Below are 26,341 nucleotides of genomic sequence, written 5' to 3' on the forward strand. Positions count from 1 at the left end.
CCTTCTCATGAGCAGCCTCAGATGCATCCAAAAACCAGGCATATGCACGGAGATATGCATACACACACACACACACACACACACACACACACACACACACACACACTACCTCAGATATATCATAAGAGATAACAGGAGAGATATGGAGCATTCATATGCTCCTTTTAGCTTTTTTTCTTTTTCTTTTTTTTTTATTATTTTACATTTTCATGTTTTGGAAAGGATAATTAAACTAATATATCTGAGAATTAGGGTATTTGCACATTCGGGGAAGATTCCATCAGGGAAAAGCAGGTTGTTAAGTGACATCAAGCATTTCTATCTCGTGTCTAATCTTTCATTCACAGTCCACATGCTGAGTGAGTGCAGAGTCAGAATGGCCTCCTCTTCAGCATGGGTCTCAGGAACGGCCAGTAGCAAAGGGCAGCAGCCCACTCTTGAGCTGAACATAACTATTATGAAATAAGTATTGAAGATGACGCTTGCTGTGGTTGCAGAACATGCCTTCTCACCCCAAGGAGAAACTAGGAAATGACAAGAACAGAGTTAGATAGGAAAGTGACAGGTAAATGCTAGACAGGACTGAATAAATGACATATTCCAAAATAGTCTCTCATAGCAACAAAAAAAAAAGACTAAAAATAATTTTATCTCACTTTGTTCTGATCTGGCGACTCAAAGTGGCCCAAAATAAGATTTGTGACTTTTTCCTTTACTCATCAAATACTGTATATGTATATAATCAAATATATATATGGGTGTGTGTATATATATGTATGGAATCAACAGGCACAAAATATATTCATTTACTTATTAAACAAATATGTACAGAGCACTTACTCTGTGACAAACACTGCTCAGACACCAGGGAAATAACGTGGACAAAAAGACAAAAATACCTGCTCTTGTGTGAATTATATTCTAGTGTAAGGAGACAGATAATAAAAAAGTAACAAGCAAATATGTAGAATGTTAGATGGTTATAACTGCTATGGGTAAGAATCAATCAGGGAAGAAGGATAAGGTATGCTGTGATATAAATCCAGTAGTCAAGGAAGACTTTACTGAGAAGCGAAGACTAAAGTGAAATCTGAAAGAATTAATGGAGCAAGTCATCCAGATATAGAAGGAATATTCTTCTCAGTGGGAGTGACAATTGGTGCAAAGGGAATGTGCCTGGCATGGCCAAGCAAGGTGTGTGGGTAAGGAGATGGAGTTAGATTAGAGAATATCAGACTCCTCAGCGTCTGGTAGTGACTCTGACTCTGTTCTGAGCAAAATGGAAAGTCAACGGAGGATTCTGAGCAGAGGAGTGAATAATCAACTTTTTAAAACCAGATCACTCTGGATGCTATTTTAAGAACAGACTAAAGGTGAGAGATGGAATGGAAGATAAAAAGGAAGACTAGACAAGAGGTTATTTATTGCTATGATCTTAGCAAAGGATAATGATGTCTCATACCAGGGTAGTGGCAGTGGCAGTGATAAGAAGGAAGCAGATTCTGAATATTTTGAAGACAAAGCCAACAGGATGTACCACAGACAAGATCTGAGAGGCATTGAGATTGACTCTAAAGACTGTGGCCTGAGCACCTAGAAAAATGAAGTTTCTACAATACATGTCCATGCATGAGGATCAGAAAAAAATTGGCAAGAGTTAAGTTAAGCATAATATATAGACATCCTAGTTTTGAGAGAACAATTAAGCATTCAAGTTGAGATACTTCAATCTCAAGTTTAAAGGAAAGATCCAGGGAGTTATATAAATTCAGGGGCTTTTCAGCATATGGATAGTATTAAAATCACAAGAATGAATGAGATTTCACAGGAAGTACAGTGAGAACAGAAGAGAGGTTTGAGGACTGAGCCTTGGGTCACTCCAAAATTGAGAAGTCAGGCGATGAAGAGGAATAACAATGGAAAATAAAAAGAAATGGCCAGTGAAGTAAAAGGAAACTCTGGCTTATCCGGGAAGGCAAGTGAAAAATATGTCAAGAAGAAATAATAATCAGCTGTGTCTGATTTTACTCATACTTTGGGTAAGAGGTGGGTTGGGCACAGATCTTGATTTTAATGACACCAGATCTTAGCGATGTAGATAAGAGCAGTCTCTGTGAAATACTGAAAGTACAAGCTTGATGCAGGATGAAATGGGAAACTGAAGATAGTGAGCACAGTTGCCTCTTCCATGGCGATTCACTACTTTAAAAAGAGGGAGAATGGGGCAATAGTTGATCAAGTAGGTTGATTGAGAAATCTTATGTTTTTCTTAAATAGGAAAGGGACAGTGAGGACTTGATCCCATCTACATGCTGATGGGAAAGATTATGCTAGCCAGGGGGAAATTCCTAAGAGAGGAGAATGGCTGGAGCAGTATCTTTCTGGAAGGGGAGGAGCCAACCCCGACTCCTCCTGGGTAACAGGAGAGGAAACAGAATTGTGGGCACAGAAGCCAGAAGTCAGGTGGAAATTCTCCTCTAATCACCTCTGTTTTCTCAGTAAAAGGAGAAACAAGATCATCACCAGATAGTAAAGTCTCAAAGAATAAAGCTAACAACACAATTCCAGTGGGAAAAACAGAAACACTGTCCCGAGAGATGGACTGAGACGCACTGGTACCCTGCCATCTCTTCACAGACAAACACCTGCACAAGGGTTCAGGACAGGACAAGACATGCTGATACACAGAGTCTTGACCCAGCACACGCCGTGCAGGGTGAGGAGAGCCACACGCTCAGAGAAGTGCTTAAAGGAAGTGAAACTCAGTACAGTCAAGTCAGATCTGGCTGTTACTTCTGTCTCTACTTCTGTCCAGACTTGGCCATCACCACTGATCAGTTTCAGTTTTACAAGCCAAGAAGTACTTTATGTACTTTAACTTGGCTGTTTTCTGGCAGGGGAGGAGGGGACGCGAGGAATGGGGAGGTAGGTATTTTGTTTGTTTGTCTTAAATTGGGAGAAATCCCAATTTACTAGGTTTTTACAGTTCTGTTGCAAAGTCATCAATGCCCCTTTCCACAAAATATCTTCTATTTCAAAATTGGCCTAAAGTTGACTACTTTTATATAGGCTGGGATTCTCTCATATTTCAGTGTAATTTAAGTTTCAATACATTATTTTTTTGAATTAGAGTGAAACAAGTAGTGTATGAAAACAACACAAAGACTTTCTCTGAATGAAATGAGTCAAGATTCAGTGAAAACTATAGCTTTTCATTCCATGTTAAATATAGTTAACTACAGAGGTTATATCTGGGACTCTGTTCTCAGTTGCCAGTGCTTATTCATTCCCTCAATAACCGCTTTGTAAGTACCTATTAAGTACCAGGCACACAGTATACAGCAGTGAAAAAAAAAAAAAACAGATCAAGATCCTTGCCTTCATGAATCATATTATATTCAAAAGGGAGATATATAGATAATGGACTATTAATAAATAAGAAAACATTATTATGTAAGAAGGTCATAAGTACAATGAAAAATATACAGCAGAGCCAATAGATCAGGTAACCAGTTTGCAACATAAATGGTGCAGTCAAAGCAAGTCTTGCTGAAAGTTAACATCAGGACATATTTGAAGGAGATGAGCTATGAGTCAGGCCAGGTCCCTGGGGAAAAGAGAGACCTACAGAGGGAACAGCAAGTACAAAGACCTGGAGGGGAGGGGTTGCGGGAGTGTTTACAGAAGTATGAGGGGTCAGCGTGAGGGTGGTGGGTGACAAGAGGAACAGTAGAGACGGAACTGGCTATGTAAATTGTGGGGCTCAGCGTAACCTGAAAATGTGGGGTCCCTTGCTCAAAATTATTAAAAATGTCAAGGTAGCTCCGTTTTGTGTAGGGAGGAAGAAAAATTTCAAGAAGAATGAAGAATGACCCCCAAGGTTTCTGGCCTGAGGAACAGAAAAATGGGAGGTGCCCTGAGCTTAGAGAAGGAAGTCTAGACAGATGTGGAGGTGGTGGAGGGGGATGATGAGAAGTTTAGTTCTCACCCAGATGTCTGAGATGCCTCTTAGACATTCAGGCAGTGAAGACAGGGAGTTGGCAGTAGGATTCATGAGTGTGGTGTCCAGGAGGGTGGTCGGGCTGGAGATACAAATTTGAAAATAATCAGAAAAGCCGTAATCAGCAGTGCAACTGAAAGTGCAACTAAAAGTAAAGTTCTCAAGGGATCTAGGTTTTCAAAAGTTCCCAACTAATCAAAATTCTTCCTGTTCACACAGATTTGGACTAATGACATCTATATTGCAATATTTACTTTTTACTCCATTTCCCTTTGATTAAAGCCTTTTTTCTCCCTTTCATTTGACAGCTGAAACTGAATACCAAGGAATTTAAAATGTGACTAAGAAGAAATTGGGGAAAATTGTTTCTAAATATCACAATCAATTTTCTGTACCAGCAGCAGACTTTCATTTTGGAACAGACTGTTTATTTTTTAATCTCCAGAATGATCCTTCTGTTACATAAATCTATAGAAATAATCATCTATTACATCTGTGCTGCCATCTACATGCTGCTATCTACATTAAGCTAAATGTAGATAATAAGTTTTCTGGAATATGTGTGTGTGTTAGTTGTTCATTTGTGTCCAGCTCTTTGCAACCCCATGGACAGTAGCCTGCCAGGCTCCTCTGTCCATGGAATTCTCTAGGCAAGAATACTGGAATGGGTTGCCATTCCCTTCTCCAAGGGACCTTCCTGACCCAGGATCGAACCTGGGTCTCCTGCAATGCAGGCAGTTTCTTAACCATTTGAGCTATCCAGGAAGCCTGATAATTTTCTGGAATAAATAAAATAAATATTTGGGAAACTTAACCAGTAGATTGAGCAGAGGTTGCATGTTATTTATGTTTGTCACTGGAAAAAATGAACTGTCCAGCAATGGGAAGGACCAGTAGTAGACCATGTCTGGACTTTTGTTTGTAGCTGGCAAGGGTTTTTCTGTTAGTTTTAGGAACTGCTTGTGGGACAGAAGGGACTACCTTTACAAAGACCCTATGAATCGTTAGTTAATCAATACTGTGGGAGGAGAGGGGCCTGAAAGGAAGCAAGAAATTGGAAAGAGGGGTATTTTTCCCTAAATCTATTCAGAACCAAATCCACAACTCCAGCATCTCCCCAGGAAGACAGGGAGCAGCAGTTTTAAGAGAATCTGGAAACAGCTCGGTTAGCAGGACCCCTGTCACCTCTGGAGAACTGGGGTGTATAATATCAAGAAAGCCCAGCAGGTGGGCAGGACAGGACGGGATGGGGGGCACGTGGTGACCTTCCAGGCAGCCCTTCTAGGAGTTCAGAAATAATTTGAAAATGTCTTACAGAAGCGGAGTGATATTCAGTAATTACAGCAGAAGGCAGTCAGGGTCTCTGCAATCGAGTTCACTGTTTATCCATACCATCTTTACGCCCAGTTTGGTAAAAGATGCATACAGATACATATCCTAACTCCAAACAGGGCCTGAGGTACTGGCTTCTTTGAAATGAGCTTTCCTCTAATATAGTCTGCTAGCCACAGCAAAGTCAGGTAGAACCACGACATTTCTCTAAGCTGAGTGAGGTACATTCACGTTCTTTCCAGTCTCTCCCTGACTTCCTTTTCCCTCTGTCTCAGTGGGAGAGATGAGTAGGAAGTGAAATCCTGAGTTAGGAGTTTGGGATTAACACATACACACTACTATATACAGAAAGTAGATAACTTATAAGGACCTACTGTATAGCACAGGGAACTCCATTCAATATTCTGTAATAACCTTTTTGTAGGAAAAGAATCTGAGAAGGAATAGATATTTGTATATGCACAACTGAATCACTTTGCTGTATACTTGAAACTAACACAGTATTTAAATCAACTGTAGTCCATTATAAAATAAAAATAAAATTAAATTTTAAAAAGCTGAAACCAGATTCCCACTGCTCTTTATAATTAGAATTGCACCGATCCTTACTGTGCAATGAGTAAGTCTTTCTCAGTGGCTCAGATGGTAAAGAATCTTCCTGTCAATGCAGGAGACCAGGTTTGATCCCTGGTTTGGGAAGATCCCCTGGAGAAGGGCATGGCAACCCACTCCAGTATTCTTGCCTGGAGAATTCCATGAACAGAGAAGCCTGGTGGGGTTGCCAAGAGTCAGACACGACTGAGCGACTGACACTTTCAATTTCACGTCACTGTGTAGTGACACTATCCTCATGCTGTTCTTATACTTCAACGAGATGAGATAAGCCTAGAGATGTTACTACTGAAGAGCTCAGTATAATATGGGTTATAATAATGCTTGCAGTGCTTATAAATTCAATACGAAATAGAACAATCCCCCCCTGCAGTTTACATTCAGTTTATTTTCAGGTTTGAAAATGGCTTCTGTTTGGGGGTGTATGAACAGGTAATCCCAGGGATGGGGGAGCCTGTTGGGCTTCCATCTATGGGGTCACACAGAGTCGGACATGACTGAAGTGACTTAGCAGCAGCAGCAGCAGCAGAACAAGTAGGAGATGGTGAATGGATCCTAACACATACATAAGAGGAGGAAATATGTCTCCTTTTCATGTCTTAAAACATATAATTGCAAAGAAATGAACAGAGGAAAATTTATGCGTCGAACCTGGACTGGTCACTTATGATAATATACATGCTACAATTCCATTCTCTCCAATAATAAATTTTCCTCTGTTCATTTCTTTGCATTTGTGCTTTTTTAATAAAATTCTTTTTTAGATATAAAAAAAAAAATATAATTATGTCTTGCAGTTTCAAACTGGATATAATGTAACTAGAACCTCTAAAAATATGTATGAAAAAAAATGTTTAGCTCTGCAATCTGAAAAGACCAAAAAAAATTTAGGATTATGTCATGTATGTTAAGTAATTTTTTCATTCTGATAAGTCACATAAAACAGAGATTCTCAAACCTGGGGCTGGAAACTGCCTCACAGAGGGAGGCCGTCCTACACGCTGGACCACGTGGACCACCACCCCTGGCCTCTGACCAACCATGACAGGCCTTTAGCCCCCAGCCCAGAGCCATGACAATGAAAAGTGTGTCTGAGGTTGCTAAAGGTCCCCTGGTGGCAAAATCCCCCCTGGCTGAGAACCCACTGACACAGAATCTACTACTTTACAACTACAACAGAGACAGAAATTCATTTTTACAATATATTTTGTAATCCTTTCATTCTGAGCAACTGTTTTGAAATCATCAACCAAGAGAACACAGCCAAGCTTTGTCAAAAGGATAAAGACATCATCTCTTCCAAAACCAAATGACACCCTGCACACTGTGCTTTGATGAAGCACACCAGTGATCCGTTATCTCTGTGTCACAGTCCTGCTCCTCACAGATGCCACAGTTGACTAATCTACTTCCTTCTTCAGAAATGCAACAGCCTAGAAACAGCAAGTGTCAGGCGATTTTTGTCCACTCAGTAGGATTTATGTCTCACTAAGCTGGGCAACAGGCAGGAAGACCACAGAGTTGCGTTGCAAAAGCCTGTTGGGTTTTCATCTGCTTACTGATAAGGGCTTGACTTTGAGCACACTTTGTCAGGGACATCTTTTAAAACAATTAGTTTTCACGTCTGGCATTCAAGAAGCTTTACGATAACTGCTTAGATTTTCACTGCACAGGGGAAAGATAGTGGTAAGATACTCTGAAGTGACTTCATGATAAATAAACCCAGGCAATTTTTTTTTCATATTTTTCTGTTACCTTCTTGTTTGCTTTTTGATGAAAAACTAAAGTTGTCCAGAGCTCTTGCGTACACCCTTTCTAATGAGGAACATAATGAGAATATCTGCAGCAAAGCCTATTTTCAAGACTAGGTGGACGAAACACCTATTTCAAGCAGTATTTGATTCAAGATCGTCCCAACAATGTCACTGAATTTGATTAGTTCTTAACTTATTATGTTGATGCTTGATTGTGGTTGAACTTTGATCCTGTTTTGCTGACTTTGTATACCGTGTATCAAAGGCCTCAAGAAGGAGAAAGAAAAACTAAGTAGTTCGATGTTTGAAAAAAATTCTGAGACACGGTTTCATTCAACAGATAATTTTAAACTTCCTCTACTTATTCTACTTTTTTCTAGAACTCCCACACGTTAAAAGGAGTTTTCCAGAAAAGGATATCCAGGTGGTGCCATGTCTAAAGACATTGATGAAAAGAGGTAAAAATCTTTGTTAAAACTTATTCCCATGCTTTTAGTGAGGAACCAACAAGAAAAGAGGGAACAGGTTCTTCATCTCATCCTTGGCAGGGCAGATGAGAAAACAGAAAAACAGAGGGAAGTGGAAACTTTCTGCTGTTAAGGAAACTGATCCAGATAATGACATGGACGCATGTCTCTGCATTTTGCAAAGTAAACTTCATTCTTTTGAAAGTTTCGAGTTTTTTAATTTGAATTTCTTGGTGTAGGTAAAAAGATTTTTGAGAACTGTTTTTCCCTCTTTAATTAAAAAAAATAATATTCAATAGCAATGATCTGAAGAAGGGGAGAAAAAAAGGAAAGAAAACAAGAGAAGCCACAAAGCCCCAGCTGTGGTTAGTTCCTGTTCACTCAGGCTGGCTCGTGACGTAGGTTTGCTGTATTTTGAATTCACATATTAGAAACATTCATTCAGAGAGGAAACTGGCTTTGGCATAATCAACAGAAGAAAATAGCATTCATAGAACTGTTATTCAAAAAGAAGCACAGAGCTGTACTTCTTGTTCTAATGAACCTTACCTTGGCTGAGCTCTAACAGGGAGGAAAAATAGCTGTACTTTACGGTGGGTAACTTCTGACCCTGATGCTGGGAAAGATTGAAGGCAGGAGGAGAAGGGGACGACAGAGGACAAGATGGTTGGATGGCATCACGGACTCGATGGATATGAGTTTGAGCAAACTCCGGGAGATGGTGGAGGACAGGAAGCCTGGCAGGCTGCAGTCCATGGGGTCGGAAAGAGTCAGACACGACTTGAGCGACTGAACAACAACCACTTCTGACATGAAAATTGGAACAAAGTTTCATAAATAATTATTGGAATCCGAGAAAGAATCAGACCTTGCAGTTTGGGTAGCTGAGAGTTTGGGGTCGCAACTGCTCAAAGCAGGGGAGCTGGAAGAGAAAGGCATGCCTTGCTTTGGGGACTTTGCAGGGCCCAGAATTAAGTTATCTTGTTTCCTCCAGCCACAGTTCTGGGCTGCACTGTAAAGCAACTCTGTTTGTAGCATCAGTGCCACAGTTGAGGTCCTGTCCTCAGGCCAGCCCCTCACTAGGCCCTGTCCTATTTCCTTGTAGGGTCTGTAAGACCCTCCCTGGACTGAAGCTGCTTTGAAGTGACACCTCATATCTCCACACTGGATCTAATCTAGTACAGTGAAGAATAATTCACTTATTAAAGACATTCATGCCAATCTTTCATGCTAGAAGCCTACATCTCAGAACTATGGTTTCCAGCTGCCATGGTTTCGTGGCATTTAGGCTGCTGTATGTCATATACCACTGCTCTGTTCATAATATTTAGACAGTGCCATAGCAACACATAAAATACAACCTCCAGAGGTCTGCATTCCTCCAGCTCTGTGTCAAGTATTAGAGAAATTCCTGAGGAAGGGAGCCATACTACAGAGCATCTGAACTGCTCCCTTTATGGTAGCAATTGCAGAAACCTAGAGCAGAAACACGTCCTAGGATTCTATATTGGGTTCTATAAATGTCCCTACATACTTGCAGTTTTCTGATTTTATTTAGAAGGCATCAAGAAATTCTCTTATTTAATCCTATAAAGACCTACTAAAATCTCACCACTTTACAGTTAATCTTCTTTCTCTTTCTACAGTAGGAAAAACAGATTATCATCTTTTATTATCTAAGCATTTTGTATAAAAGTATTAGTGGAGGTGGGCTTCCCAGGTGGCTCAGTGGTGAAGGAACCACCTGCCAATGCAAGAGACAGATGAGACACAGGTTCAATCCCTGGGTCAGGAAGATCCCCTGGAGTAGGAAATGGCAACCCACTCCAGTATTCTTGCCTGGAAAATTCCATGGACAGAGGAGCCTGGCAGGCCCCTGCCAGGGGGTAGTAAAGGGGTCGCAAAGAGTCGGACACGACTGAGTGACTGAATACACACATATTAGTGGAAATGACAGAGATGCAAATATCTAAGACCTGGCTCTCTTTCCATATGCTTCTTGAAATTCGAAAGTCAGTTTCTCATTTTGGCTTGCTTTTCCCCCAGAAAACAAAAACTTACTTCGCATTAAAATAGGTTTTCTACAGTGTCAGCACAGAGGTTTTCTTTTCTGTTCTTTTCTGCAGCTTAAAATGAGAAACAATTCTTTTCTCAGAGTTTCTCCAGAAGTAGCTCAGCTGGTGGTTCTGGCCCAGGGTCTCTCATGAGATTGTTTGTGGTCAAGCTGTTTGCCGGGGCAGCACTCGTTGGTTTTCATATTCTTGGCTTTGTTATATAATGTTCAACAGATTCTCTCTCTCCTCTCTTTTTAAGTTTAAATTCTCTGTACCCTTTGTCATTAAGGTATCATCAACATCCCTCTGACTGGAGTACTTTGCCTTCACCTGATTTCCTCGGAAAGCAAAACCACTAGTTGAAATAATTCCCGTGTTGTCTTGATTAGGAAAGAGCCCTGAGTGAGGTCCGGTTCAGGCTAGGGCCCAGGGGCCACTCACAGTCCCCAGGCTGTTCAGTGTCAGTTGGGCAGACCCAGCTTGGATGGAACAGGACCCTCAGTCCTGGTATTTTCTAGGAGAGGGGGCACAAAAGTGCACACGAATCAGTCGGGCCTCTTGTTACGATGCAGATTCAAATTCCTTGGTTCTGGGATGAGCCCTAGCTTCTGCATCCAGCACAGAGATTTTAAGTAAATACCATTAACTACCTCCCCTGTCACCCCCGTCACCGTGAGCATTCCCCTCTCCTCCGCCTCTTCTCATCAACCTTGTGGGGCAGGTCACTATTTCCCATCTGCATTTTGTTCAAAATATCTTCCTCAATGTTATTCCCTATTTGCAAAGGCACTGCTTACACCCAGATTACATCTCCTCTCACGGGGTTAGCAAAGTAGCCTATTACTTCACTTAGTTTCAAATGTTTCCTGTAGTATTTTACAGAACACACAGTATTTTACATATTCATCACATCTGACCCTCAAAACAACTCATGTGATAGGCCAGGCAAACATTATCCAGCTTGGAAATAAGGAAACAGGCTCAGGAAGAGTGAACTACTTTCTCAAGGTCGTGAAGCTACCAAGTTGCCAAGCTGAGACTTTAGGTCTAAGTCCCAGTTCCCCAAACTGAATCTGCCTTCTTAAAGCCAAATAGCTGTGCGTGTGCTACGTGCCAAGTCACTTCAGTGGTATCTGACTCTTTGCAACCCCATGAACTGTAGCCCGCCAGGCTTCTCTGTCCATGGGATTCTCCAAGCAAGAATGCTAGAATGGGTTGCCATGCCCTCCTCCAGGAGATCTTTGATACAGGGATCAAATTCACAATTCTTATGTCTCCCGTATTAGCAGATGGGTTCTTTACCAAAACTGAATCTGCCTTCTTAAGACTAAATAACAGTATCACCATAACAAAACCCACTAAAGATTTCACCACATCTTGAGGACATATGGCAATTGAGAACTGGAAATGGGGTACAGATTATGAAATTTAATAGCCCTAACTCTATACTTGGTAGCTCCAGGAACTCACGGACTCTCAAACATGTCCAACATTACAGAATTAACTATAGATTCAAATCTACAGTTTCTAAAGTCATCTATAGTTATCTATACAACTAATAATAGGCTCGAATCTACTGACTTCTGCTACGCTTTTCCATCTCACTCCCTTAAAGACCCCTGGCACTGTGAGCTTTCTGTGACATGTGCCGATAAACCATCCAAAGTCAGTTTCCTCCAGTCTCAGAGACGTGCCTCTGCTGTGGATGGGTTTTGTCTCCCGCTCTGCAACAGTACTTGTATCACCTCTGGATGGAACCCCCACTGCTATCAGAATCTGCAGCCATGCCCCTGCATTCTTTCCAAATCCCAGCCTTAATCAGGTTCTCCTGACCACCCACAAGCCCTCTGTGATGTCCCAGGCCCTCAGGAAACCTTTCCTCGCTAGTCTTCAGACACCTGAAACTTCTGCTACAGTCTTTTATTTGGCACCTTCTCGAGGACCCACCCTGGGTCCTGTATGTCCTCAAGGTGCCATCCCAGTCATGTCACCCTTTTCCCCCAACATTCAGGGTTCTCCTCACCAAGGACTATTGATACATGAAAGGCTACTTCTTCTCCCTGGAACATTCTTCCACATATTAAACCATCTCGAAAATTCCCGTTTAGCCTTTACTTGTCAGTTAAGACACTGCTTCTCTTGTGAAGTTCCTGCTGATGTTTGTAGGAGACAGGAAGAATAAAAGAAAAGCAGGCCCCGGCAAGGGCCGCAAAAGAAATTTATAATTATTGATAAACTGGATGCTATAATGCATGAGACTCTTGAAACGAGTCCAGAGGGAACAGTTCATAATCTTGAAGACAAGATATGATCTTGGGGTCGGAAAACCGACCCCAGACTGTTTCTCAGTTGGCATCTCAGAGTCACATGTTTTACGTATCTGGTGGAAAATCTATAGACAAGAATATTAGTCTTAGTTACTGATTTGTTATTGATTACTGTTTCCTAATTACTCAATGGTTAATGATCATTTTGTGCTTTGGCCCTGAAGGCCACATGAGTTATAGTTTAACTCCCCGCATATTCTTTCCTTCACGGCTGAAAGTATAATAAAGCTGGCTTGGATTCAGTTTCGGCACCTTCACCTTGGAGTGGTGGTTGTCCCCTGATCCTTGTTTTTCTCTGAATTCTTGCATCTCATTTCTCATCCTCTTGCTGTATCGCGCTTTTGGAAACCCTGCTCGTCGAGCTGGTCTCGACAATGTTTCCAGGTGACACAGGAGAGGCCTCTTCAGGGTTCTGAGCACATTCTGGATGATGCCCCCTTGGATCAACTGTGTGATCACACTGCTAGTGTCTGCATGTCTGTTTCCCCACCGAAGACTCCTCGTCACGGACACAGTCATCTGCGTCTCCTCTGCACTGAGTACATGCCCCAGCACAACCAGAGCTTAAGATGTGATAAATGAAACAAAAAATGAAACACATGTGCCCATAAAAATGAAGACGTTCTATGTTCTATTGAGCTTAAAAAGTAAAAGTGCTTTGTCGCTCAGTTGTGTCTGACTCTTTGTGACCCCCATGGATTGTAGCCCTCCAGGCTCCTCTGTCCATGGGGATTCTCCAGGCAAGAATACTGGAGTGGGTTGCCATGCCCTCCTCCAGGGGATCTTCCCAACACAGGGATCAAACCCAGGTCTCCGGCATTGCAGGTGGAGTCTTTACCATCTGAGCCACCAGGGAAGCCCTAAGAAGTAAATACAGTTAGAAGTTTAGAGGGGAAATATTCATCAGGAAGCAGGTCTTGGGTAGCACAGGCCCGGGCCTAATTCCTCCAGCAACTACAAAGCCAGGCTAAAGAAAGACCAAGAAGCATCTTGTTGTGATGCTACTGTTCTTTTGGGAGTCGGAGCTCCTTCTTACAGGCAAGCTCTCATCTCCAAAGACACTTTTCTAGAGTTATAGCTACTACCCTCGCATCACAACTGTACTGAATCGCTATTCTCTAGCACTCTAGGCATTCTGAAATCTACATTTTTAAACATTTTGTTCTAAGAAGACCCTCTACCTACTCCCCAGTGGACAACCTTGTAGTCAACCTTTCCATAGATAGCAGTAAGCTTATTTTTTGTGACAACTGCTCTGCTTCCATATAGAGTTAATTTCTTTTGTTTCTAAAACCCCACAGGCATAATTCTATTCAAGGACTCTGTGTCTACCTCTTTGTTAGACCATGAACTACACAAAAGCATGGTATTCACCTATTTCATGTTTAGTTTTCAAAGCTCATCATTGTTTAGCCCTTTTCAAGTATATACTAATCCACTTATAAGATGGGGGAAGGGAGAAAAGCAGGAGGAAAGTAGAAAGACACCAAGACACCTTTGTGGCCAGTGTTCTGGATGCAAACTAGCTTCTGTTGACTTAAAAATTTGAAAGTACAGCAAAGTCAAACAGATCTTCCTTCTGCTAGTGAGTGGTTGAGGAAACCGGAGGTGTTCCTGCAACAGAAAATTTCCAGGCCCTGTTCTACTGCTCCCTGGGTGTCAAGAGTCAGTGCCAAGCTTGTAGCTATAGGAGTCCACTTTCCAGCACCCCTAGTGTTAGAAGTCAGCCACAGCAGCAGCAGTGATAGCTACTTAATTCCCAGGGATTAACACCTGCATTTGGAGAAGTAACCCACTCCAGTATTCTTGCCTGGAGAATCTCATGGACTGAGGAGCCTGGCAGGGTGCATTCTATGGGGTCGTAAAGAGTCGGACACGACTGAGCGACTAACACACACACACACAACACCTGCATTAGGGCTCTGGGAATTGTTCTACAACCTACAGCTCTAGTAAAGGCCTCAGACATAGCAGCCTCCCAGTGGTGTCATTCTGGGGTCAGTCCTGGGGGCCCAGACTCCTCTCCCGTCACTTCTAATATGTGTGTAAGCACATAATTTCCTGAATTAAAACCCTTCTCACTTAAAATACTTCCAGCGATAGTTTCTATTTCTTGGAGTTCATCCTATCAGATCCAGTAAGGGAATAAGAGGAGGGGGGTATGGTGGTAAGGCAGAGGGAAAGCAGAGGGAGTGGGGTGTTCCTGCCTGGAAAAGCTCAGGGCTGTCAAAAGAATTTACCATTTGTTCTAGGCAACACCTGATGAGAGTCCTCTGACCTCCATTTCTTAGAGTATTTACTAAAAATTGTTTCCAACTCTGAATCCTTCCTCTGTCTCTTTCAGAGGTATCTGTACTTCCTACGACTCAGGATAGACCTTTCTCAAGGACCCACAAGCCGTTCCTTTCACAGGTAACCTTGAGGAAGGACGGGGCCTCCCAGGCTCTGTTGAGGATAAAATGCTAACTTCCACGCCTGCCACTAGCGGACACAGCAGTGGAGCCTTCTGCACTGACCCACCCCTACAGTTTCACTTCCCTGACTCTACTGGAGACCCAGTCACCCCCCACTCCTCCGTTCTCCCTTTAACATGCCCCACATCTCTCTGCAAATCTGAATGGAGTTCAGCACTTTTTCGCACAGTCAGTAGTTACTGAATTAAATCTGTTTCCACCACTTTCACTAATGTCCAGCTGTGCTTGACAAGAGAAAGTCTTAACCATTCTTTTTCTTCTACTCTTGTTACATTTGCTTTTTATCCAATGAATTAAGAACATAATTTATTTTTTCTATAAAAATGTTACATTGGTTTACTTTATAAAGATTAGGAAAGGCCACAATGATTTGCTAAAGGTGGCTATAAAAGCATATTGTCTCTATATATTTTAACAAGGGAGATGTTTTCCAGAATTCCAGATGAATTCCAGAGATTCTCTCCAGAATAGTTTTTTCCTGTGATTTTTTTATCTGAAGTCTGACAGACAAGGTAAATACCTCAAGTACCAATAAATATTAGAAATTTCTAGCCTATTTAGAATTTCATCTTAAATACTAATAATCAACGACCTTTCAAATTTCACCTGCACAACTTTGATTTAGTATAGGAACTATAAATTATGAAATAAACTCATACCAATAGAGTCATTTTTGCCAACTGGCAACAAAAAGAAATTCCCATTGGTGATTTAAAGAGGAAACTTTCCAGATTAGAGACAGAGGTCCACTCTTTCTTTGATCCTGAATTCTTTGAAATTTCTAATACACATTTATAAGACACAACTAGTGATCCTCATTTCATGTAACTGTTAGGTTTTGCATTTGCAGGAAATGAATAATTATTCAAACATGCATAGTCCCATTATTTTCAGTTCCCTTGAGAGGGTGAAGACAATTGTTTAAGAGGGAGATGTAGATTCTTAGCATTTTAAGTTATACTCACTAAATGTTTCTGACCTGGAAGACAAACACTGCTGACAGGTACAGTTCTGGTTAAGTTTTTAGAATGTTTGAGAAATTCCCCTGTTGACTAAGAGTCAATTCACTGTAGTCCCAGAGAGTTAGTCTCTGGACATCCCCTTTGAACTTTTTTTTTCCTTCATAGGGGTTCATGCAAGGAACCATGATTCATTTAATATTCTTTCCTAAAAAGAAAGCACCTCTATGGACAACTTGAAAATTTCCAGTAGTAATAACCTTATTATAATTTGCTCATAATTCCTAGTCATTTATAATGAGGAACCCATGAAAAATGTGAACAACTTGTGAGCTATGGCCTGAGAATCAGCAGTCTCAATTAATCCACGCCTCATTAACTCCCAATGAAGTCTGAAAAATCTTTCCATTTCCAAAAGAAAATTACTTTTTCCCATATCTAACCTCATAAGAATACCAAAAAGATGAAAAAAGAGAAACAAAAGAAAGAGAACCTGTACCAAACTATGTGAAATCTTTAAGAGAGATTAATATTTGTGGCCTCAATATTGGGATTATAATGGCAATTACTAGGAATAATAATATTATAAAGACTTTATCATCTTCATAACAGAGGAACGTAACCTCTTGAAACTATTAATAAAATATTATTGTTTCCAATTGTGCAACTTTTTCTTGACATAAATATTCTTGCATTGCTATGCAATAACCAACTCTGTGGACATGAGTTTGAGTGAACTCCGGGAGTTGGCGATGGACAGGGGGGCCTGGCGTGCTGTGATTCATGGGGTCGCGGAGAGTCGGACACGACTGAGCGACTGAACTGAATTGAACTGAACTGAACAAGTTAGTGTTTTGTTTATTTTTTAAAGAACCAGGCAGTAGTTAAAGCAGTAAAAACATTTCAATAAGAGCATTGTAAGAGGAGAAAAGAGATCTCAGGATAGATCTGGACTCAATTCTGAATACAGCATGGGAGACTTGGGAATTTATAGCCAAGAAGCAGAGTGGGGATCAGTGGATGGAGAATTACTAATAGGAAATATCAGGGGTAAGGGAGTATTCTGGCTGCAGTGACATAATAGGAGTCTTGCTGAAGACAGGCCAGATGATCAGACATCACCTGGGGGTGCTGGGGGTGTGTGAGAACCAATGAGATACTCACAGGGATTAGATAAAGACGATGGGGGAGTCTTGCTAAACTGATTTAGCAGGAGCCTTGCTAAAATTGGATTTTTTTAAGAAAGTGCACAGATGGGCCTAAAATAAGGTGCAAAAGAACTGAAGTTTGGTCAAGCAGAGAATCTTTGTCATTAGAATCTCCATTGCTTAGGAAATTTTCTGTATCAAGAAATTTAGCTAAAATGACAGATGGCATGTCCCCACTTTTTAAGACTATGTCACTAAGAATACTAACTCTATTTCTCCCTATCACTTCTTTGTTATAAATTAATAGCAGTTGGAGAAAACATGCATATATGAAAACTACAGGACTGTCAAAAGCAGGAAGGCACAGAAGGTGGGATGAGCCTTCCTGGATATAATTCTAATCTAAAACATTATTTTATGTTTCCATCAAAATCCCAACCTGAGATGGCAGCCAAGGCAACACTGTGAACATAACAGAGGCAGATGGCAGACCAAGGAAGGACCTGTATCTGAGGACTGCTTCAAGAGCTCGGAGTTCCTGGGTTATTGAGCAAGTCCATTAGAGGAACTCTGAACCACCCTCCAGTAATACTACAAGGTGGCTTCTGGTAGATGGATCAATTTATGGTTGCCAGGACCCATTTAACAATGATCACTAATGTCACTCTGGAGCAGACTATAGCTCAGATCATGAATTCCTTATTGCCAAATTCAGACTTAAATTGACGAAAGTAGGGAAAACCACTAGGCAATTCAGATATGACCTAAATCAAATCCCTTATGAATATACAGCGGAAGTGACAAATTCAAGGAATTAGATCTGACAGAGTGCCTGAAGAACTATGGACAGAGGTTTGTAACATTGTACACGAAGCCGAAATCAAAGCCATCCCTAAAAAAAGAAATGCAAAATGGTTGTCTAAGGAGGCCTTACAAATAGCTGAGAAAAGAAGAGAAGCAAAAGGGCAAAGGAGAACAGGAAAGATGAAACCATCTGAATGCAGAGTTCCAGAAAATAGCAAGGAGAGATAAGAAAGCCTTCATAATGAACAATGCAAAGAAATAGAGGAAAACAATAGAATGAGGAAGACTAGAGATCTCTTCAAGAAAATTAGAGATACCAAGGGCACATTTCATGCAAAGATGGGCACAATAAAGGACAGAAATGTTACAGACCTAACAGAAGCAGAAGATGTTAAGAAGAGGTGGCAAGAATACACAGAAGAACTATACAAAAAAAAATCTTCATGACCCAGATAACCACGATGGTGTGATCACTCATCTAGAGCCAGACATCTTGGAGTGGGAACTCAAGTGGGCCTTAGGAAGCATCACTAGGAACAAAGCTAGTGGAAGTGATAGAATTCCAGCTTCAAATGCTTCTCTCACAATCCACAACCAGAGGAATTTAGCTCTCTCTAGCTGATGTGGTTGTCTCATTACTTCTGAAAAGTTGCAGGAAAATGAGAGATGGGTTAGCACTCACAACTTCTCAGATTTTAACCACGTGTTCAAATGATTCAGATTATTAGGTAAGATCATGACCAAGCTGGAAATAAAACTAAAAGGTCACAAAGTCTATTTAATTTTTAAAACTTAATTTATTTATTTGTTTTTGCCTGTGCTGGGTCTTCATTGCTGCGTGAGCTTTTCTTTAGTTATGGCAAGCGGGGACTTCTTATTGCGGTGGTTTCTCTTGTTGTGGAGAACAGGCTCTAGGGCACACAGGCTTCAGTAGTCACGGCACGTGGGCTCAGTAGTTGTGGCTCCCAGGCTCTGGAGCACAGGCTAAATAGTTGTGGTGCATGAACTTAGTTCCTTCATAGTACCTGAGATCGTCTCGGATCAGGGATGGAACCCAAGTCTCCTAGATTGGCAGGCAGATTCTTTACTGCTGAGCCACCAGGGAACTCCTCGTGTTATTTTATTCTATTTTAATACAGCAACTTGTAAGAGTATTTCATTAAAACATGAAAAACCTGGGATATATTTGGATATAAACATAAATATGAACCATAAACCAGAGCTATTTAAGTAAATCAGTAATGAATGTGGAAAAAAATATCAGAGAATTAATATAGGCATAAAATCACAAATGAAGTCATATAAAAATCAGGCGATTAATACTTTAATTTTACATTTTATTCAAAATATACTTTATTTCTTGGAGCAGTATTAGGTTCACATCAACCCTGAGGGGAAGGAAAAGGGATTTCCCATTTACACCCTGCCCGTCCTCCATTATCAACATTCCCCACCAGATGGTTCACCTGCTACAAGTGATGAATCTACATTGACACACCATAATCACCTGGAGTCCATAGTTTATGGTTCACTCTTGGTGTTAAACATTCTGTGGGTTTGGACAAATCTGTAATGACATATATCCACCATTATAGTATCATGCAAAGTAGTTCACTGCCCTAAAAATCCACTGTGTTCCAACTATTCACACTTCACTCCCCACTAACCTCCAGCAACCACTGATCTTTACACTGTCTCCATAGTTCTTTTTCCAAAATGTCACATAGTTGTAATCATACAGTATGTTAGATTGGCTTCTTGCTGTTCACATTGGCTTCTTTCACTTAGTAATATGCATGAAACTTTCCTCCATTTCTTTTCATGGCTTGATAGCTCATTTCTATTCTTTTTAAACTGAAGTATACTTGATTTACAATGTTGTGTTAATCTGCACTGTACAGCAAAACTACTCCATTACACACACATATATACATTCTTTTTAATATTCTTTTCCATTATGGTTTATCCGAGGATATTGGAAATAGTTCCTTGTGCTATACAGTAGGACCTTGTTGTTGACAGCTCATTTCTTTTTAGTGCTGAATAAGCTGAAACCTGATGCTAAAGCTGAAACTCCAATACTCTGGCCACCTCATGCGATGAGTTGACTCACTGGAAAAGACTCTGATGCTAGGAGGGATTGGGGGTGGGAAGAGACGGGGACGACAGAGAATGAGATGGCTGGATGGCATCACCGACTCAATGGACATGAGTTTGAGTGAACTCCGGGAGTTGGTGATGGACAGGGAGGCCTGGCATACTGTGATTCATGGGGTCGCAAAGAGTCAGACACGACTGAGCAACTGAACAGAACTGAACTGAACTGAAGACCACCTGACCTGCCTCTTGAGAAACCTGTATGCATGTCAGGAAGCAACAGTTAGAACTGCACATGGAACAACAGACTGGTTCCAAATAGGAAAAGGAGTACGTCAAGGCTGTATATTGTCACCCTGCTTATTTAACTTATATGCAGAGTACATCATAAGGAACGCTGGGCTGGAAAAAGCACAAGCTGGAATCAAGATTGCCAGGAGAAATATCAATAACCTCAGAAATGCAAATGACACCATCCTTATGGCAGAAAGTGAAGATGGAATTAAAAAGCCTCTTGATGAAAGTGAAAGAGGAGAGTGAAAAAGTTGGCTGAAAGCTCAACATTCAGAAAACTAAGATTATGGCATCTGGTCCCATCACTTCATGGGAAATAGATGGAGAAACATTGGAAACAGTGTCAGACTTTATTTTGGGGGGCTCCAAAATCACTGCAGATGGTGATTGCAGCCATGAAATTAAAAGATGCTTACTCCTTGAAAGGAAAGTTATGACCAACCTAGATAGCATATTAAAAAGCAGAGACATTACTTTGCCAGCAAAGGTCCGTCTAGTCAAGGCTATGGTTTTTCCAATGGTCATGTATGGATGTGAGAGTTGGACTGTGAAGAAAGCTGAGTGCTGAAGAATTGATGCTTTTGAACTATGGTGTTGGAGAAGACTCTTGAGAGTCCCTTGGACTGCACAGAGATCCAACCAGTCCATTCTAAAGGAGATCAGTCCTGGGTGTTCATTGAAAGGACTGATGTTAAAGCTGAAACTCCAATACTTTGGCTACCTCATGTGAAGAGTTGACTCATTGGAAAAGACTCTGATGCTGGGAGGGATTGGGGGTGGGAGGAGAAGGGAACGACAGAGGATGAGATGTCTGGATGGCATTACCAAATCTATGGACATGAGTTTGAGTGAACTCCGGGAGTTGGAGATGGACAGGAAGGCCTGGCATGCTGGGATTCATGGGGTCACACACAGTTGGACATGACTGAGCGACTGAACTGATCTGAACTGAACTGAATATCCCATGCCTAGATGAACCATAGTTCACTTCTACTTTTTAAAATATTTTATCTTTAAGAGATACTAAGATATTTCAAATATATAGAAAAATTTGAGTTACAACAAACAGTCATATATTTACCATCCCAACATACTCAATGGAATTTTTTTTCCCATTTATAGGAGAAAAAATTTAAAGAAAAAAATTTGGATACTAAATAGTTACTTTCCTCTCTCTCAGAGAGAAATATTACACTGCTGTGTGCTTTATCAGTTAGCTATTGCAATGAAAATCTACTCGCAAACTCAGTGGCTTAAAACTAATCTTTTATTCTCATGGGTCCAAGGAAGAGTTTAGGATTCAGCTCACCTGGGTTGGGCTCTGGTGGCTGGCTGTGCAGAGCTCCCTTGAGGCCACCCACACCTGTGAGAGTTATCTTGGACACAGCTGAGGAAGTCTGCCTCTCCTCCCTGTGTCTGCCCCCGGGACTGGCAGCTCGCCTCGGAGTGCTCTTTTCCTAGCAACTCAGGGGCACAAGAAAGCGAGGAAAATGCCATGCCCCTTGCAGCCTAATCTTGAAACTGTCATACCATCACTTGAACCACATACTTTAGCCAAAGCTAGACACATGACCAAACTCAAGTCAAAAGAGGTTTGAAAGTGCAGCTCACACATAAGGAGAGGGAACAGGTCCAAAGGGCTGTGAATATTGAGGGGTGAAAAGCTGGTGGTGGTTTAGTCACTAATTTGTGTCCAATTCTTGTGACCCCATGGACTGTTGCTGCCAGGCTTCTCTATCCATGGGATTTCTCTGGCGAGAATACCAGAGTGGGTTGCTATTTCCTTCTCCAGCAGATCTTACCAACCCAGGGATCGAACCCGGGTCTTCTGCATTGCAGACAGATTCTTTACTGACTGAGCCACCAGGGAAGCTTGACAGGTGAAAAATGGGTCAGTTTTCATTCCAATCCCAAAGAAAAGCAGTGCCAAAGAATGTTCAAACTACCACACAACTGCACTCATTTCACATGCTAGCAAAGTAATGCTCAAAATTGTCCAAGTTAGGCTTCAACAGTACATGAACCAAGAACTTCCAGATGTTCAAGCTGGATTTAGAAAAGGCAGAGGAACCAGAGATCAAATTGCCAACACTTGTTGGATCATTGAAAAAGCAAGAGAGTTCCAGAAAAACATCTATTTTTGCTTTATTGACTATGCCAAAGCCTTTGACTCTGTGGATCAGAACAAACTGTGGAAAATTCTTAAAGAGATACTAGACCACCTGACCTGCCTCCTGAGAAACCTGTATGCAGGTCAGGAAGCAACTGTTAGAACCGGACATGGAACAACGGACTAGTTCAAAAATTGGGAAAGGAGTATGTCAAGGCTGTATATTGTCACCTTGCTTATTTAACTTAAATGCAGAGCACATCATGCAAAATGCTGGGTGAAGCACAAGTTGGAATCAAGACTGCAAGGAGAAATATCAATAACCTCAGATATGCAGATGACACCACCCTTATGGCAAAAAGTGAGGAGGAACTGAAGAGCCTCTTGATGAAAGTGAAAGAGGAGAGTGAAAAAACTGGCTTAGAACTCAACATTTAAAACACTAAGATCATGGCATCTGGTCCCATCACTTCATTGCAAAAGATGGGAAAACAATGGAAACAGTGACAGACTTTATTGTGATTGGCTCTAAAATCACTGCAGATGGTGACTGCAGCCAGGAAATTAAAAGATACTTGCTCCTTGGAAGAAAAGCTATGACCAACCTAGGTAGCATATTAAAAGGCAGAGAAATTACTTTGCTGACAAAGTTCCCATCTAGTCAAAGCTATTGTTTTTCCAGTGGTCATGTATGGATGTGAGAGTTGGACTGTGAAGAAAGCTGAGCGCCAAAGAATTGATGCTTTTGAACTGTGGTGCTGGAGAAGACTCTTGAGAGTCCCTTGGACTGCAGGGATATCCAACCAGTCCATTCTAAAGGAGATCAGTCCTGAATATTCATTGGAAGGACTGATGCTGAAGCTGAAACCCCAATACTTTGGCCACCTGATGTGAAGAGCTGACTCATTGGAAAAGACCCTGATGCTGGGAAAGACTGAAGGCAGGAGGAGAAGGGATGACAGAGGATGAGATGGTTGGAGGGCATCACCGACTCAATGGATGTGAGTTTGAGTAAGCTCTGGGAGATGGTGAAGGACAGGGAAGCCCAGTGTGCTGCAGTCCATGGGATCATGAAAAGTCAGACACGACAGAGTGACTGAACAATAACAACTACTAACTGTGCCAATATTAATTTCCTAGTTTTACTAGCTGTAAAGAGGTTAGTTAAGATGTTAAAATTAAGGAAACTGTGTAAAAATTATACATGAACTCTGCAGTATGTTTCTAAGTCTTAAATCTCAAAGTATATCAAATTAGAAAGTTTTAAAAATCATCCCTCATGGCTTTCTTGGTGGCTCAGTGGTAAAGAATCTGCCTGCCAATACAGGAGACGCTGGTTAGATCCCTGATCCAGGAAGACCCCACATGCCACAAAACAACTAGGCCCATGAGCCATAGCTACTGAAGCCTGTGCACCCCAAAGTCTATGCTTTGCAGCCAGAGAAGCCACCACAATGAGAAGCCCTGTGCACCAGGACTGGAAAAATGTCTCCGCTCACTGCAACTACAGAGAAGCCCACACTGCAATGAAGACCCAGCACAGCCAAAAATAAATGAATACGATTATATAAAAATCACCCCTTAATTTATTTGAATTTCATTTTTTCCTACAGATCACCAGGTATACCACTTAAGCCTTCCAAAGTTTTTGATATGCTAATTGACAGTGTTTTGTTTTGTTTTTTAATTTAACTTCAATAGTAGATGAGTTTAAGATCTCACTCTCAGGTCACTCTGTCTGTAGTTATCATGGGCCAGACCATCAGGTGTCAATGGACCCCCCTGGGAATGGAACCTGATGCCTCTATGGTGAGTCCTTGTTGTTTAGTTGCTAAGTTGTGACCCACTCTTTTCGACCCCGTGGACTGTAGCCCTCCAGACTCTGCTGTTCATGGAATTATCCAGGCAAGAATACTGGATGAGTTCTATACCTTCTAATCTCATGCCACTCTGTTGTACTTCTCTAATAACATTGATTTTTTTCTGCCATGTATTAAACAATGGGTAATTAGCAAGGAATACTTTCTCCACTGGTTTAATTTTTTAAAAAATCTTTGAATATTGTATTCCTTTGAATAGTGTGCAATACCCACTAATTAAATGTCTTCACTTGAACAGAGGACAGAGGATGTGATGACAGCAGCATTCCAACCCTGAACCTAAGATAGAAGTTAAAGTACCACGCACTCTCCTTTCACTAGAAATTATCTTTAACCATAAATGCTGTCTTTCCACCACAGTGTTCCTCAGAAGTCTTCAAAAGTGCCTCCTAATAATTAAAGATTTTAACCAATAAGAAAGAAAGAAAGAAGATGCTCCTAGCTGTGGCCTGCTCCTGCCCTACTTAAAGTTATTTGGAAACTGTCAGCCTCCCGCGAGGCGCTGGGCGCTGCTGTGAGGACAGGGTCTGTGAGGAAGTTGTGGTTTTTTCTCGAGCTTTCTGGGCGCGGATCCCGCTTCTGGGCTACTTTCAGACCTGAGTTTCACCCTCAGGGCACAGAAAGCTGCTTTCCCCTTGGGCTTTCCCAGCCTCCTAAGCTGGCCTTGAACCTGTACATACAGTTCATAGGATGATTTGGCTTCTGCTTAAAAAGCACTCAATTAGAACTCACTTTGATAATGAACAGCCAAGCAAATCACCTTTGAAGTTGATGAGCTTTGAAGGTCCAAGGACTCTTCAAAGTAAGCGTTTTGTGGGGCTAATGAAGCCAAGTGAGCCCTGAGCTATGGTGAGTTTGCTTCCGTCACCACATGAACTGGTGAAAATATACCAGGAATAGACGTTTTCATGGTGAAGCCTCCCTGGAGCTCCCTGAAGACATCCCGTGAAGAGCGCTGGAAAAGGCAGTCCAGAAAGTGACTCAGGGGCCTCACACATGGATTCCATTCAGCTCTGAATTGTATCTGTGACCTGTGTTGGAGTTTTTCAGCCAGAATCTTCAAGGTCAAGGTTTTCAGTCACAATTCCTCCCTAGCTACGGAGGTAAGGCTTCACTCACAGGCGTGTCTGCAGCCACATCTTCATTTTCAGGAGCTGTGCATGTGCCCTGAGTGAGGCTTCCCACCTGAGCGTCCAGGCGGGGTTCCTACCCTGAGCCCCACACAGAGCAAAGGTGTTCAAAATGGAAGTTAAAGGCCTCTCTTGGTCCCTGCAGCCTGTGACAAACTGTGGCGGCTGCTTTCACACGGGCATTTTCTGAAGTTATGGAGCCATTTATTCCATCAGATATAGAATGCCCTCTGCTGCCACCATCCTCAAAGAGAACCTGACCAAGCAGCAGCTGGAACACTTCCCGCACATCAGATGTCTCGGGGGAAGTTGAAGAGCGAGACTGAAACCTCAAAGGAGACTGGCCCTCTGAGGATAGGGAGGGGAATGACTAACACACATGCTCTACGTGCAGCTTTGAAGTTGATCACTGGGGAATTAGACCTCAGTTTACAGGATGGGAAGGTCATGGATATTGCTCCAGAATGACCCATTGCCACTTCTCTAGATGGGTTCTCTTGGCTGAATCAAAGCCAAGGCTTTGCAAAGGACGCGGGGTACAAGTTTTGAACAGTTATGGGAAGTATCTTGGAGAGATTTGATTTTGATTGTGTGTTATCTGTATTTATGATCATAGTGGGAACCAGTCACTCTCGAGTACACCAGTTTAGATAAGAGGTTATTCCGAACATTCGCTGCTGAGCCACTGAAGCAACTTCTGTCATTTCCAGCCAAGGGTGACTCCCGGGCTGATGTGTTTACAGTTGTGCTCTCATGAGTAATGCACCATGAAAAAATAATCCCTGTTGTGGGGACACATGCTAACTCTAACCATCACATTTGTTGAAACTTCCACATCAATCAGATTCTTGTATTTATAAAACTGACACGCCTTCAAGTGTATACTCTGTGGTCAATGA

General features: G+C 41.7%; 1 protein-coding gene and 1 long non-coding RNA gene across 4 annotated transcripts in view; both read right to left on the reverse strand.

Annotated features, from left to right (window-relative positions):
* Window positions 1-26,341, reverse strand: part of LOC129551702 (uncharacterized) — a 447,940-nt gene that overhangs the window by 108,564 nt on the left and 313,035 nt on the right. The gene's annotated exons all lie outside the window — the stretch shown is intronic.
* LOC148775197 (uncharacterized) lies at window positions 221-9,280 on the reverse strand. Its single transcript, XR_016039489.1, has 3 exons — window positions 8,715-9,280; window positions 3,989-4,082; window positions 221-524 (listed from the first exon to the last, which is right to left on the reverse strand). It is a non-coding gene; the product is annotated as an uncharacterized LOC148775197 (long non-coding RNA).

Source organism: Moschus berezovskii, chromosome 17, assembly GCF_049115385.1.
Source record: "Moschus berezovskii isolate FMDL1 chromosome 17, NW_MosBer_1.0, whole genome shotgun sequence".
Taxonomy (NCBI): domain Eukaryota; kingdom Metazoa; phylum Chordata; class Mammalia; order Artiodactyla; family Moschidae; genus Moschus; species Moschus berezovskii.